Source organism: Dasypus novemcinctus, chromosome 13 (genome assembly GCF_030445035.2).
Source record: "Dasypus novemcinctus isolate mDasNov1 chromosome 13, mDasNov1.1.hap2, whole genome shotgun sequence".
Lineage (NCBI taxonomy): Eukaryota > Metazoa > Chordata > Mammalia > Cingulata > Dasypodidae > Dasypus > Dasypus novemcinctus.
In genome coordinates, this window is record NC_080685.1 from 2932879 (window position 1) to 2955179 (window position 22301).

Sequence of the window (22301 nt, forward strand, 5' to 3'; positions counted from 1 at the left end):
TGCAAGTCTTTGTCTCCAGTCTAGCAGGGGAAGCAAACAAGCAAGTCAGCACCTACAGTTCTGTGGGATAAGTACAGTAAGGTATGCACGTTGCTCTGGAGTGGCTGTGTCTAAGTAAGATTGGAGAGTGAGGCTATCTCCCTGAAAGAGCTGAGCTTTGCATTGGGTTTTGGAGTAGGAGGCGGGTAGATGAAGCAAGGGGAAAGGATATTTCAGGCAAAGGAAAACACCTGTGGGGACGCACAACGTCACGGGTCAGCACAGCTCTTCTGCAGAACTCACAGTGGTTTGTACAACTGCAGTAAAGGAAGGGACGGGAGAGGAGGCGAAGAAAGAGTGCAGGAGCCAGACTGGGGAAGACTTGAGGTGACCAGCAGTCTGTACTGTGTTATCTTCATTTCATGTGACTGTCATGCCGGAATGATGTTTATGACTTTCCACCACCCTCCAGGGCCTTCTAATTTAACTTGTCCTGCTTTGGAGCGTGAGGATCAGAAGAACCTGTGTTCAAGTAATCTTAGTACAACTATTTAACCTCTTTGAGTCTTGGTCTCCTCATCATAAAATGAGCATGAGAGTAACTTCGCTCAATTTTCCTGGTGATAAAAGAACATGTATAAAGCACCTTCATTTCAATATAGATATTAAAAAATGTTGGCTTCCCTTCTTTTCCTTGAGTCTTTTTAATAATTTCAGGATTACATGCAGAATCCTTACCTTGACTGTTATGAACTCTAGCCTTAGACTGACATTTTCTTGCAAGATTCCTGTCATTTTTACCCAACCACACAAAGTTCTGCATGTTGGAGGGAAATCAAATTCAAATTAAAGGATTCCCTCGTTACTTCCAAAGGGTTGAGAGATGTGGCCGTTTGATATTATTTATGAATTCCAAAAAGAGATATAGGTTCTGTTTGTGAAGTGGTCTCTTCCTCTGGGTATGATACCAGGTGATTGTATTAGATTCAGCTGAGATGGCTTTGGTTAAATTCTGTTAAGATTAGGGCTCTGATGTGACTGTGTCATTAGGGTAGCTCAGTTTGAGCCCCACCCCTCCCCCTCCCCCCTTTCCCCTCCCCCCTTTGAGGGCTGTACATCTGGACATTCACTCAGGAAAAGGATGGAAGTAGTGGCACAGAAAAAGACCCAGCAGAGGAGAGAACTTGGTTTTGATGCTGGCGCCCCGGGGAGAGTTGAGCCGTTGTCTGATGGTCTACAGCTGACCTTGTGAAGAGACCAGAGCAGCTGAGCCCAGAAAGAAACCAGCCTCAGAGAGAGAAATGAGCCCTATTCCAACCTACAGCTGAGAGCAGAAGAAGCTGGCATCACGGAGCCTTAAGAGGAAAGAGGAAGGCTGAAACTTGCAGATGTCGCCCACCATCCTACTTCAACATGTGACAGATGACTTGGGGTGAGCAAGTCCACTCATGGTACCTTGACTTGGACTCTTCAGGGCCTTGTAACTGTAAGCTTCTACCCCAAATAAACACCGTTTATAAGAGCCAACAGATTTCTGGTACTTTGCATCAGCACCCCTTTGGCTAACTAATACGAGAGAGAGTAATTTGGAAGGTAAGTTAGGAGTTTTGTGAATACCTCTTTTTAGCAGGCCAATCTAAGAAAGTTAGATAATGAGGATCATTGAAAGACAAAAAAGTAGACAAAACTTGATTCGAAAGGTCAGAGAAACTTTTGGACTTTACTGAAGTGTGTGGAGGAGGCAGTGTGGATGTGACAGATTCATCTCGTTGGAAGCAGGGTTTTGCGCCTCCTCAAGTACAGGCGCAGCGTACCTGGTGTGGAGGGCGGACAGTAGCCAAGGCACAGGCAGGAAGCACGGCCGCCCTCGGGCGATGGGAGGGTGGGAGGAAGAGGGCAGTGAGTCCTCTGCGGTGAGATGGTGGCTCAGGTTAGAGGGGAGGGGTGAGGCTGAGGAGCAAGGGCGCTGCCGTCCCCCCAGGGCTCGGCCAAGTGCAGGGCAACACGGAGGAGGAAAGGAGGCTGTGGAGTGCGGGCAAGAGGAGGGGAGACCGAAGCGTGGGAGCACGGAGCGAAGGAAGGGGGTGTAGGCCTTGTGTGTGCATCGTGCCGGGTCATGGCTTTGTTCTGCTAGACAGACCCAAGTTTTGACCGTAGTAAAACATTAAGTCAGAGTGAGATGAGCTTTTGTGAATAATATTGTGTTTTATGTCTATAGTTGACAGTGTTTCACCTTTGGATTTAACTCCTTTTCGTTATTCTCAATACAAGTTCATTAGAAGGCATTGGCTAGTGCTGTAGATAAGCACACACTTCCTTGGGTTTGCTGTAATTTGTCTTTCTTCCCCTGCATCCTCACCAGCAGTCTTATCAGTTTTTTATTTTAGTAAAATGAGAACTAGACTAATAGGCTGTGAGGATGGTGATTATCTTTCTAGGGGGTTGGTTCTGCTGAAAAGCTGACATCAAATATGTTAAAAAGACCATAATCAGGGTCACTCGACTGCCTCAGAATGGGGATGCAGTGTTCAAACAAAACGGTGGTGTAGTGAGAAGCCAGTCAGCCCCAACAGAATGTAGTTTCCTTGAGACTAAGTTAGAGCTTGAGATGGGTAGGCAGGGACAGGAATCAAAAAGTCAATTCTTACCTCAGACCCTTTCCAGAAATACCATGACAGATTCATATCCAGAGGAGGGAAGGGGGAAGAAGAGAGTGTGTGCTTCTGTGTATATATGTGTGCATGTGTGTGCTTTGTGTGCCTGTGTGTATGTGTGCACGTGTGTGCTTCTACGTGCATGTGTGCTCCCGTGCATATTGTGCACACGTGTGCTTCTATGTGCATATGTGTGCATGTGTGCACTGCCATGTGTGTCGTGTGCTTCTGTGTGTATGCATGCATATGTGCTTCTATGCATATGTGTGCATTGTGTGTGCTCCTGTCTGTATGTGTACACTTCCATGTGTATATGTGCACGTGTGCTCCTGTGTGTATGTGTATGCCTGTGTGCTTCCATGTGTATGTGTGCACATGTGTTTCTATGTATGTGTGCATGCATGTGCTCCTGTGTGCACGTGTGCACTTCTGTGTGTATATGTGCGTGTGTGCTTTGTGTGTGTGTGTGCTTCTTTGTGAGTGTCTTGTGGGGTGAGTGTGCAGATACCAGTGAGCTGGAGGACTTGGGGGAGACCCGGAAGTGAGCGCATGACATGAGCACCAGGGAGAAGGGCGCTCCCCCTGCACAGCCGGTGGCGGGGCTCCCTGGGGGGCGGGCCCCGTTGGCCCCTCCCTCGCTCCGCTCAGGCCGTCCAGCATCTGTCCACCGCTGGCCCGAAGGTAACGGGTTTTGTGGATGGATGTCTCAGATGGTTACTCATCTTCTGAGCATGTGCTGGGCTCTAAGGCGGAAGAAGAGGCCGGAATGAATCCAACATAGCTTCTGTCTATCCAAAAAGCATTTGTGGAGGTGCCAGCACAGGAAATACCATGGTTAATTTACACGGCCTTCTGGTGGTGAACAGTTGGGTCATTTCCAGTATTTTTTGCACATACAAGCAGTATTCTGTGGACATTCTTCATGTTTGCCTCCTGAGGTACGCCTGCAAGAGGTTCCTGTAGCTAGTGAGAGCAAATGAGCACAGCTACGTGTGTCTTAGTGACGTAACATTGAGCCGATAGAAACAAAAACACGTTGTAAAATAAATATGGCATGATTCCATTCATGACAAGTCAGCAGCACGCTACACTAAAGGCATGATACGTAAGGGCTAAGACTATTATAAAACCAAGGAATAAGACAACGAAACTGGAGAGTGGCGAGGGATGAGATGGGGGAGCACAAAGGAGGTGGTACTGTTCCCCCCGTACTCGGAGGTGTAATGTCTATTTTTTCCGTGAATGGTTGGTAAATACAACTGGCATGCGTTATGAACATTATGCATACTATACTATATAAATATGTCATCTATATCATGAATATTATTTATGTTACAAATGTATATTTTAATTTTCTTTTAAATATATTATTAAAGAAAGATATGGAGCATAGCTTTAAGGAGTTTATGGATTACTGTAAAAAAAAAAAAACAAAAGCAAATAAATGTGATGAAGTGCTTAAGAAATGTATGTGTTTCAAGATTCGGCTACTTACAGTCTAGTGGTAGAGATTTCTTTTACATAGCTAGTGTCAATTCAAAACAGAGCGTGATGAGGACGTCGTTAATATGTGAATAAAGTGTTCTGAGCGTGTAGAGATGATAAATTAAGAGGATAGAAGATGCTTTGGGGAGTTCACGACTACACGCCGGCCAGATTCCTCTGTGGTCAGCGCGTTCAGCTCGTGCCTGCCTGTAGCTGCCCTTCCGCTGGGACTTGGCGGCTCGCTGGAATGGCCGCTGTTTAGTCCTCGCCTTCCTGCACCGCCTGGGTGTGCCCCGTTCCAGCCGTAGGCAGGGGAGCTGGTGGCTGTGCTCAGAGGCCCTTGCCGGGACACAGCGGCCCGTGCAGTCCAGTGCCTTGGGGAGCCCTGCTCTCTGCCGCAGTGACTGCCGGTCCCTCTGTCTATACTGCACTGTCTGTGCCGCAGTGGCTGCCGGTCGCTCTGTCTCCACTGTGTTGTCTGTGTCGCAGTGGCTGCCGGTCGCTCTGTCTCCACTGTGTTGTCTGTGTCGCAGTGGCTGCTGGTTGCTCTGTCTCCACTACGTTGTCTGTGTCGCAGTGGCTGCCGGTCGCTCTGTCTACACTGTGTTGTCTGTGTCGCAGTGGCTGCCGGTCGCTCTGTCTCCACTGCGTTGTCTGTGTCGCAGTGGCTGCCGGTCCCTCTGTCTACACTGCGTTGTCTGTGTCGCAATGACTGTCGGTCGCTCTGTCTACACTGCACCGCGGAGCACTCGGTTAGCCTGTGTGTGCCCTCGGGGTGGGGCGTGCGCGGGCCCTGGCGAGCGCCTCCGAGCGCTGGCACCACGTCCTCTCCCTTGGGTGGCTCGCAGCGGTGGCCGCGTGTGCCGCCCCGGCGCTCCCTGTCCGTCGCTGCCTCTCCTCTCGCTTGCTCCCGAGGACCAGCGTCGCGGTCCTTCAAGTCGGGTTGACGTGGACGAGCACAGGCCACGGGCAGCGGGTGAGGTCTTTGTGCCTTTCGTTTTCTGCTCCTGACCATCTTTATTTTCCCGTGGCATCCGAGTGCACGCCGAGTGGTAGCTTCCGGCTTCGGTCCCTCCAGGGCCTCCTAGCGCTCCTGTCGCCCTGACGTAGCTCCCTCCAGCCTCTTCTTTAGTGTCTTCCTGCCTTCTAGCTCGGTTTTCCTCCATTTCCCAAAGTGGCACTTGCATTTCAGTTTCTTAGACCTACCTCTTACTGATAATGGTTCAGTTCAAATAGCTTTTCAGTAAGAACCTCTACTTAGGGTTATTTCTGTGCTATTTTCTCTGAAGCCAGCATTCTTTTCCTGCCTTTGACAGTGTTTCCTCGCTGATAACTGGCTAAATTTTATCCAGAAATGGCAGATTAATTCTCATTTGGACTGTCATGCTACCCAGTGTTTCTGAATTCTAAATTGGAAATCTTCTATATGCAAATTCACTTATGCTTGCTGTAATGATCAAATCCTGATTCTTTTAGGTTTGTTTTGCATCTTGATATTGGGAGAAATGAAGAGTTTGTATAGAATAAGGCTAGAAGGAAAGAAAAGATTATCTGGCACTTTATGTTTTTATCAAAAATAACTGATTCAACCTATGCCTAACCCAAGAAGAGTAGAGCTTGACTCCTGTCTGTGACAGTAAGTGTAGGTGACAAATTCGGAAGTTCAGGTGTTTCTCTGTGGTGGCGGCAGTGCTGAGCTTGGCGGTGCGGGGGCAACGGGGGGCTTTAGTAGACCACAGACAGGGACGTGGTACCAGCCACCTGCTCACCGGGGCGGGTCAGTGGCTTTGTCCATCCACGGATGTGTGCAGCCGTCACCACCGACCACTCTAGTGGTGAGGAATCACCTGCAGGCATGAAAAAGCCCCTAAGACGCCTGCAGAGCACCTGCACGTCACGGCAGAGGCCGCGGCGCGGCCCCCCGCTGCTGGGTCCCCGTGTGACCGGGGAGCGCCAAGGACTCCGCCGCACGTTGGCGGCCTGCCTCCCGGCTCTGCGGGATGCGTAAGCGGCGCGCGCCCTGCTCCCGCGGTTCCTGTGCGTGTTCTATACACGTCCTTTGTACGTCTCGTGGGTCCCTGTGTCTCTTCCGTGGTCTTGAGGCCCTGCGCTCTTGATGGAAGATTCTGGAGTGTCCAACACCTAGCTGTTTGTCAGGCTCGTGATGAACGACTTTGGAATCCATCCCGACACCCAGACTATCTGCATAAGTGCTTTCACTTGGCAGTTTAGAGAGAACCATGCGAAGGACGAAAATGAAACATAAACTTGGGTTTTGAAGCAACTAATTTAAATTCTGCTCCAAGGGAAACTGCGCTGCTTAGCTCAGCATTGAAAGTAGACGCTCGAACATATGTGCATTAAGTCACCTCCCTCCAGAGAATTACCGAAGTTGGCCAGACTGTTGACTTGGCAATCGCAGTGTAACTTTATATCACCGTCATGTTGGGCCTGGAGTGACGTAGAAGAGTCTGTCCTGTGACAGCCGACTCAGAGGGTGGTGGAAGCGAAGCCTGTGGAGCTGGATGTGCTGGTTTGCCACCAAGGGGAGGCCGGGCAGCTCGGGGGAGGCCGGGGCACCTCGGGGGAGGCCGGGGCAGCTCGAGGGGAGGCCGGGGCAGCTTGAGGGGAGGCCGGGGCAGCTCGCAGGGAGGCCAGGGCAGCTCGGGGGAGGCCGGGGCACCTCGGAGGAGGCCGGGGCAGCTCGGGGGAGGCCGGGGCACCTTGCAGGGAGGCCGGGGCAGCTCGAGGGGAGGCCGGGGCAGCTCGCAGGGAGGCCGGGGCAGCTCGGGGGAGGCCGGGGCACCTCGGGGGAGGCCGGGGCAGCTCGGGGGAGGCCGGGGCAGCTCGGGGGAGGCCGGGGCACCTTGCAGGGAGGCCGGGGCAGCTCGAGGGGAGGCCGGGGCAGCTCGCGGGGAGGCCGGGGCAGCTCGGGGGAGGCCGGGGCACCTCGGGGGAGGCCGGGGCAGCTCGGGGGAGGCCGGGGCACCTCGTGGGAGGCCAGGGCAGCTCGGGGGAGGCCGGGCAGCTCGGGGGAGGCCGGGGCAGCTCAAAGAGAGGCCGGGGCAGCTCGGGGGAGGCCGGGGCAGCTCGGGGGAGGCCGGGGCACCTCGTGGGGAGGCCGGGGCAGCTCGGGGGAGGCAGGGGCAGCTCGGGGGAGGCCGGGGCACCTCGGGGGGAGGCCGGGGCAGCTCGGGGGAGGCCGGGGCAGCTCGGGGGAGGCCGGGGCACCTCGGGGGAGGCCGGGGCAGCTCGGGGGAGGCCGGGCAGCTCGGGGGAGGCCGGGGCAGCTCAAAGGGAGGCCGGGGCAGCTCAGGGGGAGGCCGGGGCACCCCATTCTGTTTACCAGGCGAGGCTCTAAAAGGCAGAGGCGCAGTCGGGCACTCAGGGCCTGAGGGGGCCCTGGGGACAGAGGAGTCCCGTTCCAGACACTGGTTACGCAAATCACACCGTCCCCCCCCCCCCCCGGAAGCCGGGGGCCTGAGCGTGCTTAGCGATATGTATTCCCTTAGCAGTAAGACGCGTATTTTTCACAGTGTTCTACCTTTGAAATCGCAATCTCTGTTACAACCAACGCCACGACGCTGTGTAATTGCTGGCGGTTGTCTTTGTGCTCTGTGACGCCGCGGGGCCTTGGCTGGGGAGCGAGTTTGTAGTGGATGAGCGCCGCGCTGGTGGTGATCTCCCCACCATTCATAGACTTCCGGCGTGCCAGGAGCCCTGCCCAGCCCCACGCGCAGGAGCTCATTCCATTCTTCCAATTCTTTTGGGTTATAGCTTCTAGTAAATTCCGAGCTTTATTTCTGGGTTCTTCCTCATCAGAACTAATTGCCTAATAGTTTTATTAAAATACAAGCAGATGCACAATTGAGCATATTTCGCCCCACATGGAACAACTAATTCCTCAATGTTCTCAAATGCAGTGAGGTGGGAAGACCGAGGCAGTGGGTGGGCCAGCCCCCTGCCGTCTCGATGCCAACACTGTGGTGTCACGGCGCAGTGCCAGCGCCTCGCCGGCTCCTTCCTGCAGCCTCTGCCCTCTGCCACTGAGTCATCTGTCCAGCCCACACGGGGCGGGTGGCCTGTCTTTGTGGAGCTGACTTGGTGACGGCGGTGGCTGCAGGTAGGCGTGGGAGGGTGCTCAGGAGACCGCAGCAGTGCCCTGGGTGGGTGGCCTGGGTGCAAGGGGCCAGTGCGCCTCCAGCGCTCCCTCCCATCAGCGCGCGGCCTGCTCAGGTAGAGCTCTTGAACCAATGTGTAAAGACACACGCCAGGACGCAGAAGGCGAGCATAGGCTGAGGAAGGCCAGGCTTTGCCAGAATTAGGGCGAAACGTGGCTTTTCCATTCTCAGGTCATCTGGATCGCTGGGCACAGGGGTGGGAGGGCAGATTCCTGCGTCCTCCCAGGAGCCTGGCGCTGAGTGGGGCACAGCAGACCTTGGGAGTGAGCGAGCCCTCTCGTGACGGCTGCGGGCGGCTGGCTGCAGGCCTTGCCTCGGCCACCCCCGGCCGTCCCGTCCCTGTCGCCTCCAGGGCCGTTCTGCTGGGGCAGGCGATCTCACGCGGAACGGGGCCGCGGTGCAGAGCAGGAGTGGGCAGTCTCACCACAGCCGGACTCAGCTCGTCTCCTGAAAGGAGGCTCCCGTGAAGGGGTTGGAGGACTCGGAGAGTGGCCGAGCGGGGCGAGCTTTCAGGCGTGCGGCGCCCGGGCGACGCCAGGCTGGCTGCGCAGGCGCCGGTGAGGCCCTTGCTTTGGGGGACACGCGGGCGGGGCGGGATCGCCAGGCGGCCCAGCAGGCGAGCTGGAGAGCGGGGGGTCCCAGCCGGCGTCGCCCTGCCCGACGGCCCCCTCAGGCTGCCCTCGCTGCGGCCAGCCCTGCCCGTGGACCCTTCGGGTTCTTCAGGAAAACAAACTTACTTCTCCTCTTCCTTTCCAGCCCCGTGGCCTGAGGTCCGCGAGCCTTCCTAAACCAAGGAAGGCAAGTGCTGGGTGTTGTGTCCACTCGCTGCGACAAAACCCCGCGTCCCTGTCGTTTCACTTCTCACTGTTTACTTTTGCGATGGCTGCTTGATATTATCAGATGTCACCAAGTTCAGCTTTTGAAAGTTGAAGTACTCTCAGTGTTAAGTTTACGCCAGCTACCCTCAGCCTGATGGGGAAAGGGAGCTCTTAGAACTAGGTTGACACTTTCCCGCTGTGTCTCACAGGGCTTGAGACGCTGGAGTTGGGGTCGTGACTCCAGGTTCCGGCACCTCCTTTTGCTGGGAGCGCCCCCTCCTCAGGCAGCCTCCCTCGACCCGCCCCGCGGCAGCCCCCCCTGGGTTTGCCTGTGATTTGTTGGCTGGGTGTTGTCTGCCCTGCTGGGAAGTGCTGGGGGCAAGGCTCTGACCTCAGGCTGGTGGCTCCAGCACCCGGCTAGGCAGGAGGCTGGGTGCGAGCTTGCGGGAGGCAGAAGGGAGGGGGTATCTTAGTTTGCCAAGGGGCTGCCAATGCCAAGCACCAGAAGGAGGGTGGCTTTTATAAGGAGATTTATTTGGGGAAGAAGCTCACAGTTCTGAGCTGTGAAGAGTCCAGATCGAGGCGTTAGCAGAGAGGCTTTCTCGGGGTCCTGCCCTGTCGTGAGCCAGGGGCGCCGCTGGTCTCTGCCTCCCCCAGAGTCTCCCGCCTCGCGGAGCCGGCTGCGGGCACCGGGCGTCGGGCTGCCTCTTGCCCCTCTCGGTCCCGGCTGCCCCGCCTCCTTCTGGAGCGCGGCCGTGAGTCTCCGCACAGGGCCCGTCCCCTCAGCCCCGAGCTGCTCCGTGGCCCAGCCCCTTGGGGGCTTCGTGCCTAAGCCTCCTTGCACATCGCAGGGCCCAAAAGGGCCCCGCTTTCCCCCTGTGCGCTGGAGCAGGTGTGCGGCCTGGTGGCAGGGTGCTGCGGACGTGGGAAGCACGGGAAGAGTACGCCCGGAGAGACCTGTGGACTGTGGTTAACGGCAGAACTGCAGCATTCCTGCATCTGTGCCAGAGCTGTGCAGCGCTGATCACAGGGGCACGGGTCTGCGCCAGACGGGCGCCGGGGACCGCGTCGGTGCGAACAGCCGCTGTTATCTCATAGTCTGTCATGAAAGGTCCGCAGCGGTGTGGCGTGTGGATGAAGGGGTGCTGTGTGGGAATTCCACATATGTGCATGATTGTTTTGTGAATTCACAACCTCTGTAGTAAAAATATATTAAAAAATAATAGTAGGGTGGCTTGGGGGGAAAATACGCCAAATGAAATATATGGACTATAGTTAGTACTAAGATTTTGACAGTATCCTTTCATGATTTGTAACAAATTTCTCATAACAACGCAAGGTGCTGGGTGGTGGGTGATGAATGGCACCCCTGGATGATGCTATGTATGTTTGTTTTGTAAGTTCTCAACTTTTCTATATACTTATTGTTTATGTATGTTCATGTATGAATGATATAGTTCAATAAAATGTTTTTTAAATGGCAGAGCTCCCTTTTCCTGTTGTCTCCATTTATATCAGACCCAGCAAGCGGGTGGAGACCCACACTGGCTCGTGCCTCACTGACGTCCAATCAGAAGGCCTCACCCCACAGGACTGGATTAGTTCAAGAACAAAGTTCTTCTCTTTTGGGGATTCATGAAAGAACTTCAACTGTCACAGGGAGAGAGAAGGAAAGGAAGGAAAAAGAGAAGAACATACAGAGAACTTTCTCTTAAATTTTTCTTTTTTGCTGCTTAGTGACTTCCCTTGGCTTTTTGGCAACTCTGCATAAATGTCCCAAAGGCTGACAGAGCCACCGATAATGACTGTCCTGGGTGCATGCTCCTTCGCTCATTCAGCACACTGCTGTTTGACCACTGCCAGTGTGTCGGGCCAGCCGTCAGCGTCATCGTGCACATGGGGCGCGAGGCACCCTGCGAGCCGGTGGTGGGGTGGGCGGGTGCTGCGGGAGCCCAGGTGAAGGGGCCCCCCTCGCCCACCTAGGGCAGCTGGGCCTGCTGCGCATTAGGGGACTCTTAGAAGGTGGAGAAGGGAGGGCGCGCCTTCTAGATCCTGCAGGGGCAGGGGTGTGCCAGGAGGAAGGCGCCCAGGGGGGCAGGAGAGAGGGTGGGAGCCAGGCTGGAGAGCCGGGGACCAGGGCCCGCTCGGCCGGTGCCTGGACCGAGCTCTGCGCCTTCTCGCCAGGACGGGCCGCCAGGGGCTGAGAAGTCGCCAGGCTCGCCGCCAGCAGGCGCGCTTCCGGCGGAGAAGCCCGCTTGGCCTCCTCGTGCAGCCTGCGCTGCCCTTCCCTCCTGACATGCTCCAGGGGCGCGGGCGGGCGGTCCCCGCTCTTTCCCCTCCGGGGCCAGCAAGGAGCCGGAGAACAGCGCCGCCGGGGGCTCGCTGTGGCGGGCGGGTTTAAGTGGTACCCGAGGAGGAGAGGAAAGGAGGGTTGCAGATGGTACCCTCGCGCTGCAGGGGCTGCCCGCTGGTCTGGAGGGGCGCCTGGAGGGAGCCGCCGCTCCCACCTGCTCCTGCCTCTCTGCATGTCAAGGCGGGGCCCTGGAGGCCTGGGCGCCGGCCTCTGGCGGCTTCTGGGCTGGTGGAAAGTCGTGACCCCCGTGTCCCCCTCGGGTCAGGCAGTGGCCAGGGCCTGGGGGGTCTGGGCCGCTGCAGGGGGCTTGGTGCCGTGCTCCCTCCACACCACCGCCACCAGGAGCAGCCGGCCCGGGTGCCCCCTGCCAGGCGACCCCCCTTGGTCGCCCCCCGCCCATTGCTCCCCGCCAGTCGCCCCCCTTGGTCGCCCCCCTTTGGTCGCCCCCCCCGCCGGCCGCCAGTGGCACCCCTTGGTGGCTCCCCCTGCCAGCTGCCAGTCACCCTCCTCGGTCGCCCCCCTTGGTCGCCCCCCCCGCCAGCTGCCAGTAGCACCCCTTGGTGGCTCCCCCTGCCAGCTGCCAGTCACCCTCCTCGGTCGCCCGCCTTGGTCGCCCCGCGCTGGCCGCAGCCTGCAGGGCCCTCAGGGCTCGGGTGCAGGGCTCTCGCCTGCAGAGGCCGCCGCTGGCCCCCCCCCCCCCCCGCACCCCGGGGCCGCGCCCCCCGCCCTGGTGTTCCCGCTGCGAGCCGGCGTTCGGGGTGTCTCCGGGGCTCCTCTCTCCCGGCCTTTCCTCTTTGCCGCTGACCGGGTGGGGCACAGAGGAGGTGACCCAGCCCTGGGGGGGCGGCCGTCGGGCTTGCACCGCCTGCGCCCCCTTTGGGGGTCTAGGACGAGTGTGACAAGTCCCGTGACGGGCCGGCCCTGCCCGGGGGTGTGTGTGTGCACCCACTGTGTGCAGGGAGAATAAGGAAACTAGACTGTCATGTGAGAGACCATTTTTGGAGAGTCAAGCTGAACACAGGGATCTTCTAAGCTGATCTGTAGGGGGAAGTTGGCTTCATTGTGATAATATATTTTTTGGGTAGCAGCATGACTAAATGAAACTTTCAACAGAAAAGATTCTTGTGGTAGAGCTATAGAAGCCTACAACAATATCCTGTAATAAATTATTTAAGAATATTGTACTAGTTCTTAGCCTCAGGATGTGGAAGGAAAATAAAACAATGGATGTGGAAGGAAAATAAAACAATGGAAGCCATGGCACAGAACTTTATACTTTCAGGTATATTTGACAGATATCTATAGTAAGTGCTTTTTTTATCAGATGATTTGTAAGGAGGTGAAATACCAGGTAATACCCTCAGGGAACGAACAATGAACACGTTCGTGAATATCGTTCCTATTTTGCTTTCTCTTTTCAAGGACAATTGTTTAAGGACAAATCTGTTCCGCTCCGAGTAGAGCCCTTAGAAAATGAAGACGTGGGCGGGTGCCGGCACGTAGCCTGCAGCTGAGGGGCACAGGCTGAGAAGCCTTTCTTGCTAGCACTGGGCAGTTTGACCTTGGGAAAGAAGGTGAACAGGAAGCATGATTTTATTTTTATTTTTTTTAGATCACTTTTTTTTGTCTTTATTTTTTTAATATTACATTTAAAAAATATGAGGTCCCCATATACCCCCCACCCCCCTCTCCCCACTCCTCCCCCCATAACAACCTCCTCCATCATCATGAGACATTCATTGCACTTGGTGAATACATCTCTGAGCACTGCTGCACCTCATGGTCAATGGTCCACACCACGGCCCACACTCTCCCCCAGTCCACCCAGTGGGCCATGGAAGGACATACAATGTCCAGTAACTGTCCCTGCAGCACCACCCAGGACAACCCCAAGTCCCAAAAACGCCTCCACACGGAAGCATGATTTTACGATCGCTAGTCCCTCGCTCAGGGTAGTGGCCCTGGTCCTTAGCCTGGGTAAGTCATTGTTGAGTATTTTGTCTGTCTGGTGTACACTGCACATCTATGAATGGTCAGAGCTGAAAATGGGACAAAACGTCACTGCGGTTGTGGAAGCTGACGGTACTTGAGTACTCAAACGTACCAGGATCTAGAAGGAAGTACATTTTTATTTGGGACAGAATAACAAAGTTATCTTAAGTAAGAATTATTGTATTTTATTTTTTATTAAGCTTATATTATACAGTACATTTACATAGTCTTTCCTAATATTCATAATTCAAAGAGACAAATTTTTAACTTTTCCATTTAACAAGTAGTACATATAGTTGAATTTGTTTTGTTCAAGAAAGCATCCTTTATCAACACAATTTTTAAAATTAGCTATTTTTAGTTTGGGCCTTAGATAGCAGCATGACCTGATATTTTGATATTCTTGCAATTTACTCTTTAAGGAATCAACTAGGTTATACTTTAATGTTCATTTTCTGTTTCTAAATGATGAGATAGAGAAAGTTTTAGGTGGCTAAGTGCAAGCACATTTCAAATAACTCATTGGAGACAAATAGTCTTCATTCCAGCTGCTAAAAATAAGATTACATATTCAGTATAAATTCTCTTTCTAGCAATTTTAAAGCAGTGGAACCATGTTGAGGTGCTTGGTAAGAATTTGATCCAGATAAATGTCATCATCTAGAGCATGATGTCATTTTTATACAATTATCATTTTTATGTTCCTCATTAACTTGTTTTCCAACAGTTGTGCTTTCTGTCCTCAACCAGCAGTCCATTGTGTGTGTAAATGAAACAACATATGGCTCAGAAAAAAATGAAAGCTCTGTCATCGTTGAACCCGCACAGGGCAGCCGGGGAGCCAGCCACGCGCGCAGGGACTGAGTGACAAGCGTCCTCTGCCCCCGTCTCACACCCTTAAAGTGTGCGCACCAGGGAAGCACGAGGGCCGGCGGCTACCTCACGGTAGTGGGAGAACATATTACATCATGTTTTATTTATTGATTTGTACAAATTGAAATCGAAACAGATGCCATGACCTCCCTAAGGTTGTCAACCTTCTGACAACACTTTTGTGAGTCCTGGGATTTGCAAACCCTCGTTTTGGAGATGCTTGCTCGCTCGCTCCTGAGCTGAGCTCCCTCCCCAGCGCTTGCTCTCCCTCCTGGTTTTCCTTCTTTAGCGATTTCAAACCTTCCATCTTCCAAGCTAGGAAAAGGTCAGAAGTATGTGGCCAGAAGAGGGAGGTGGGCCTTAGGAAAGGCTCCAGTTGAGGCCTGAAAGGTAGATGAATGTTTTGCCTGGAAGATGGGCGAGTTTGGGAGGCACAGTTTTAAATCCCTTGTGGTTTATGAGAAGATTCTGAAGGAAAATTCTGTATTTAATGAAATGTCATACTCCGTGGGAAGAGAAAAATAGACCCTGAGTAAAATACTATTTTTTTTTAAAGTTAGAGGATTATTAGTTCTAGGGCAGGGGGAGAGCAATTATTCTATACGGAAGAGCTCTCCTCTTGGTTTTCATGTGTGGCAACTCTTCCCACTTGTTTCCTCCTATCCAGAGAGAGCTTAAAAAAGCTGAATGCAGTGAGAATTTACCTGGAGTCCCTCTAATTAATAAACTCTGTCAAAAGTCCTATGTGCTAAACATTCTACTCATGCTTTGAATAGAAAAACTTTAAAGGAGATACAGTCTTTGGGAAATTATATTTGTGCTTGAAACTGAGTTGCCTTCTGTTGAAATGTTCTTTAAAATATATTTTTTGGAATTGAAAGCGTTCTTTCAAGTAGGCTTGAGGCCTGCTGAAGCGACGTGTCCGTGGACTGGGTTCTCTGTAGAAGTCAGTAGCTAGGGAGGGGCTGGCGGCGGAGGTGCTCGTCTGATGTGGGAGAAGTCCTCTGCTCTGAATGGACTGTGCCTCTTCTGTGGCTGTCCAACTCAGCCATGCCAAGCCAAGCATGTGTTGGCGATTTTCCCTTTTGTCTCAAATACCCTAAATTATCTGCTGCTACAATAAAAAGCTTCTAGTTCAGAAATTTTGGGGGAAAATGTCAAATTTTAACACATGGTATATGAAATGGACATACATGTCTCTGAGATATTCACTTTTTGTTTTGATATTGATTGCTGTTAGTGTATATTCTATAGTGGCGTTTTTAACCACAGAGTACAAATGCCAGGTTTTGAGACTATTTTTGGACATAGAGCCTGAAGAAAATGATATATGAATTCTGTTCATAGACTATTTTATTTTTTTTCATTTATTTTTATTTATTTCTCTCCCCTTCCCCGCCCCCCCCATTGTCTGCTCTCTGTGTCCATTCGCTGTGTGTTCTTCTGTGTCTGCTTCTGTTCTTGTCAGAGGCACCAGGAATCTGTGTCTCTTTTTTGTTGTTGTGTCGTCTTGCTATGTCAGCTCTCTATGTGTGTGGTGCCACTCCTGGGCAGGCTGAACTTTCTTTCATGCTGGGCGGCTCTCCTTTCACAGCACACTTCTTGCACATGGGGCTCCCCTACGCGGGGGACACCCCTCCGTGGCACGGCACTCCTTGCGCACATCAACACTGTGTGTGGGCCAGCTCCACACGGGTCCAGGAGGCCCGGGGTTTGAACCATGGACCTCCCATGTGGTAGGCCGACGCTCTATCCGTTGAGCCAAGTCTGCTCCCCTCATAGACTATTTTAAATTTCAGTTTTTTTAATAGAAAATATAACAATTCAATGACCAGTTGTACTAGCTCACGAAATTTTTGTCACCTAGAAAGAATATAATGTAATATTATACAAGATTTCAGTTGTTTTAAAGGAAATTATGAGAAATAGACATAACTTTATAGCCAATGAGTATAAAATAATTTAAATATATGTGTTATTTTATAGGCCTGGGAAATATATTTTACGTAATATTCATTCTTTTGGAAAGAAATAACTTTTAACATAACTGCTTTTTTGATTTATGGGATTTTTTTAAATTAGAGAAGTTGTGGGTTTACAGAATTATCATGCGTAAAATACAGGATTCCCAAATATCACCCTATTATTAACACCTTACACTGGTGTGTGGTACATTTCTTACATCTGATGCAAGCAAATTTTGGTAAGCATTAACTATAGCCTGTGGTTTAATTTATGGGTCACAATTTATGTTGTTCTGCTCCATTGATTTTTTTCAAAAAAAATTTTATTCTAGTACCATGTATACAACCTGAGATTTCCCCTTTTAAGCACATTCAGATATAAAATTTAGTGCTGTTAATTACACTCACAATATTGTGCTACCATCACTACCATCCATTACCGAAACTTTTCCATAGTCCCAAATAGAAACTGTACATTTTAATCCTTACTTCCTATTCCCAACCCTGTCCCTATCCCCTGGTAACCTGTATTCTAAATTCTGGCACAATGACTTTGCTTATTCTAATTATTTCCTGTCAGTGAGATCATACAATATACGTCCATTTGAGTCTGGCTTATTTCATGCAATACGATGTCTTTAAAGTTCATCCGTCTTGTCGCTTGTATCAGAACTTCATTCCTTTTTATGCCTCAATAATACTCCATTGTGTGTATAACAGTTTTGTTTATCCATTCAGTGTTTGGTGGACACTTGGGTTGCTTCCGTCTTTTGGCCATTGTGAAAAACGCTGCTGTGAACACTGGTGGGCAAATGTGTGTTCAAGACTCTGCCTTCAGTTCTTTCAGTTCTGGAAGAGTGGTTGCCAGTCTTACGGGAGTCCTGTACTTAACTGTCTGAGGAACTGCCACCTTATCTTCTACAGGCGCTGAACTGTTTTACATTCCCACCAGCAATGAGTGAGTGTTCCTATTGCCGTACATCCTCTCCAATACTTGTGATTTTTCATTTTTTTAAATAGTAGCCATTCTAGTGTATATGAAGTAGTATCTCGGTGTAGTTTTGATTTGCATTTTCCTAATGGTTAATATTTAACATATTTTCATGTGCTTTTTGACCATTTTTATTTCTACTTTGCAGAACTGTCTATTCAAATCTTTTTGAAATTGGGTTGTTTAATTTTTTGTTATTGAGTTGAAGGATTTCTTTATATATTATGGATTTAAACCCTTATGGATATGTGGTTTTCAAATATTTTCTTCTATTGTGGTAGGTTGTCATTTTACTTCCACAATAAATTCCTTTAAGGCCCAAAAATGTTTCATTTTGATGAGTTCCTATTTATTTATTTTTTCTTTGTTGCTTATACTTTGAGTGTAAAGTCTAAGAAACCATTGCCTAACACCAGGTACTGAGTATGCTCTTCTATGTTTTCTTCCAGGAGTTTGATAGTTCTGGCTCTTATTTTTTGGTCTTTGATCCATTTGGAATTGATTTTTGTATATAGTGGGGGGTAGCAGTCCACCTCCATTCTTTTGCAAATAGAGATCCAGTTTCCCTTAACACCATTTATTGAAGAGACTACCATTCCCAATTGAGTGGACTTTGCCCCCTTGTCAAAAATCAGTTGACTATTAATGTGAGAGTTGATTTTTGAGCTTTCAGTTCAAATCCATTGGTCTATATGTCTGTCCTTGTTCCAGTTCGATGCTCTTTTGATTACTGTGACTTCGTAATACGTTTTAGGATCGGGAAATGTTAGTCCTCCAAATTTGTTCTTTTTTAAGATTGCTTTGGCTATCAGGACCTCCTGCAAAGATTGTTGGAATTTTGATTTATTGCACTGAATCTGTAAATGGCTTTGGGTAGAATTGACTTCTTACTAATAAGTAGTCTTCCAACCCATGGACATGGAATGTCCACTTATTTAGGTCTCCTTTGATTTCTTTTAGCAATGTTTTGTTAGTTTTCTATTTACAAGTCCTTTACAACCTTGGTTAGATTTATTCCTATATAGTTGAGTCTCTTAGTTGCTATTTTAAGGGGAAATTTTTCTTGATTTCTTTTTCTGATTGTTCATTAGTAGTGTATAGAAGCACTACTGGTTATTGTCTGTTGACCTTTTACCCCAACGCTTTGCTGAATTGATCTGTTCTAGGAGTTTGGTTGCGGATTTTTCTGAATTTTCTGTATTTAGGATCATCATCTGCAAATTGGGAAAGTTTTACATCTTTCCAATTTGGATGCCTTTTATTTCTTTCTCTTGCCTAATTACTTTGTTTAGAACTTCTAGTACAACGTTGAATAATAGTGGAGCCAATGGGCATCCTTGACTCGATCCTGACCTTAGAGGAAAGCTGTCAGTATTTCACCATTAAATATGATGCCAGCTGTGGGTTTTTCATCTGTGCCTTTTATCACGTTAAGGAAGTTTCCTTCTATTCCTAGTTTTCTAAGTTTTTTGTCAAGAAGGTCGTTTTGGATTTTGTCATATGCCTTTTCTGCATCCATTGAGATGATCATGTGGTTTTTTCCCTTTATTCTGTTAATGGGTATATTGCATGAGATGATTTTCCTATGGTGACCTGCCTTGCATACCTGGGATGACTCCACTAGATCATGGTATATAAATCTTCTAATGTGCTGTTAGATTTGGTTTGCTGGTATTTTGTTGAGGACTTTTGCCTTTATGTTCATAGAATATTGGCCTGTAGTTTTCTTTTCTTAGGGTATCTTTATCTAGCTTTGCTATGAGGGTGATATTGGCCTTGTAGAATGAATTAGGGAGTAGCTGCTGCAAAGACAAGAGATTTCCTGTGGCAGTGAGAAACAGCTTTATCTATATCATATGATGTGTGGTGGCACTTGTATAGGTACAACTAAACTCTTCTTATAATTAATTGTGCCTTTTGTTTATCTTTTTTGCAACTTGACTCTGACTTGGCATGGAAGATGAATTTGGCTTTTGTACTTTTTTGTAGGTTGTATAATATATTTGTACAATGTAAATGGAAAAAATAAATGCATGTAAAATTAAAAAAATAATTTTTAACCTAATTACCTTTTAAGAACATTTTATCATGGTAACATAAGAGCATAAAATTTGCCATTCTGACCATGTTGCATACAATTCGGTGGCATTAATTACATTTACAATGTTGTGCTCTTATCACCACTATCACCAAAGCTTTTTTGTCACCTGCACAGAAACTCTTTCCACATTAAGTAGTGAGTCCTGTTCCTCCTTTTGCCAGCCTCTGGTAACCTGTAATCTACTTTCTTTCTCTATGAATTTACTTAGTCTGGATATTTCATACACTATTTGTCCTTTTGTGCCTGGATTATTTCACTTAGCGTGATGTCTCAGGTTCATCCATGTTGTAGCGTCATGTCTTGGCTTCATCCATGTTGTAGTGTGATGTCTTGGCTTCATCCATGTTGTAGCGTGATGTCTCGGGGTTCATCCATGTTGTAGCGTGATGTCTCGGGTTCATCTATGTTGTAGCATGATGTCTCGGGTTCATCCATGTTGTAGCATGCATCAGGACCTCATTCCATGTGTGCATAGACCGCATTTTGTTTATACATTCAGTGGTTGATGGACACCTGGGTTGTTTCCATCCTTTGGTCATTGTGTAATTGCCTTTATTGACATAATTTCATGAACTTGCTTTTCTAATTATATTAGTACGAAGTATTCATTTTTTAAATTATATAATTGTGTGCTGTTTCCTAAGGACAATATTTTAAAAATAGAACTAGAATGTTTATTCAAAGAGAATACTTTGGAAAACATTTAAAGTTTCATATCTGGAGTTTATTTCCATTCTTATTCTTCTTGATATAAAGAGCAATTCCTGTTTGATTATCATTTGCACACACTTGAACAAGTTGCCTACCTATTGCTTCATTTAGAATGGAAAAACCTGAGAGCTTCCTTCATCCACCATTGCTATGAGATAGATTTTTCAAAAATACTTCCTCTAAAATTTTTCTTAATCTTAATAGTGTTGACTAGAGCCAACAATTTTTGTAAAAGTACTAGTAGGCAGAAAGCTAAACCTTTTATTCAGTGGCTCTGGAACCCTAGCATATAACATCTCTCAGAATGATAAAAATGAGAAAACTGTTAAGAATTTATTAAATAAAATGTTAAAAAAAAAAACCTCTTATTGTAGTGGAGTGGAACAGAATGAGATGAGAGTGAAGAATGCTTGATAATAGTGAAAACAGGAAAATGAAAAGGGTGGAAAGTAAAGAATAAGAGGAGGAGAGGTAAGAGTAGCGAAATGGAAGGAGAGAAATGTGGAAACATTCATCATTCATTCGGCACGTATTTAATGTGTGCCCGGCGTTTCCTGTCCTAGTATTAAGCAGAGAACTGGCCCAGTCCCTGCCCTTGCCTGATGGCCAGAACTGCCGTCCCATCCACTGCACTGACGGAAAAGAGAATGAAGCAGAACATGAGCTTAAGTGGGAAAAGTGAAGGACAGAGAGACAGGCCCAGCACATAAAGACTGTGCCCGAGGGCAGAGGCTGGAGGCGTGCTCCTGCCCACTGCACAGTGCCACCTCCTCTGCCCTCTCCCCAGGCACCTGCGGTGCTGGTTCCGCTTCCTCCCGACTGTCCTGGGAAGGCTGAAGGCCACACGCACCACCCGCCCACCCGAGCTTAGCTGTGCCAGGCATGTGCAGGGTGTGGCCCCGGTGTGGGCAGCACTGCCCTGCCCTGCGAGTGGGTTCTCACCCAGCTGGTGTGGTGGCCAGTGAAGGGGAGACGATCCCGATGATGGGTGCTGCTCTAGGAGGTAGTGGTGAGCCAACAAGGAGGTAGTGGTGAGCCAACGAGGAGGTAGTGGTGAGCCAACGAGGAGGTAGTGAGCCAACGAGGAGATAGTGGTGAGCCAATGAGGAGGTAGTGGTGAGCCAACGCAGTGGTCAGGAAGAGGTTCCCACAGGAAGGGGCGGCTAAGCTGTTGTCCCTCGTTAGTGCTTCCTTCTGAAAACTCCATCAGAAGGAACCTATTCTGGAAAAACTTAATTTGATTCATTGTTTAGAAAAAAGTATTTAATTTTGGTTTGATTCAAAAGTTAACAAATTCGTGGTCTTTGACCTGGGTTTTTGTTAGTGGATTACTTTACCTAAAATCCCAGTGATACTTTTAAAATTCACATTTTCTCTGCCCCCGCCCCCATCATACCCATGTAAAAATGTTTAAGCTTTCACAAAGAAAGCACAGGCTCTTTTGTCCTGTGTTTTTACCAGCCATTTCATATACTCATATAAATCTATGTATGTATATATACATTTATATATAAGCAGTACACTTTTGCAGCTTAATGCAAAGCATGTCCTTTAAGCCATTTGATTAGTATGTGATTAAAATATGTGCACGTGCACCAATTTATTTATTTCCTGCTTTGCAATTGCAGTTTTGTCAGACTTTTAGAGGAAAACTGCCAGGTCCCGCTGACGGGAGCAGTGAGTCGCAGAGGTGCTCTTTCATACTTTGTGTTTCCGTATAAACCTGATCTAAGGAGCTTCGTTAGCACAGCTTTTCCCTTTACACTAACTTTAAAAGAAGCCAGCGCGCGCTCGGGTCACTGGTCATCTCGAGCCTGGGGTGGCCGCCTCTTGCTCTAGGTGGGCTGCTCCTGCTTTGTTCCAGCTCCCGCCCCAGCTGCCCTGTGCGCTGCAGCCGCTCGCTCTTGGCCTCGGCTTGGGTGTCTGATGGGCCGCGTCGAGCTCGGCGTAGCCAAGGCCGAGCTGCCGGCCTCCCCCGTCCCTCACCGTCCTCCTCGTCCTGATGCACGGCTGCTGGAATCTTCCCCTTGCTCTTGACTCCGTTCCCCATGTGCGCTCCGCTGGGAGGCCCTGCTGGAGGCCCCTCCAGGCTGCCCAGCGTCCAGGTCACCGGCGTCTCGGGCAGCGGCCGCGCCCCTGACGGCCGCCGTTCCCCAGCACGGCAGATCCGCTTGCTCTCCTGGGCGCGGCCCTCCGCTG

The 22301-nt window shown here is 49.7% G+C and overlaps 1 protein-coding gene across 3 annotated transcripts in view; it reads left to right on the top strand.

The window, feature by feature from the left end:
• The window catches only part of SMYD3 (SET and MYND domain containing 3), a 748180-nt gene that overhangs the window by 581588 nt on the left and 144291 nt on the right, over nt 1–22301 (top strand). The window lies entirely within an intron of this gene.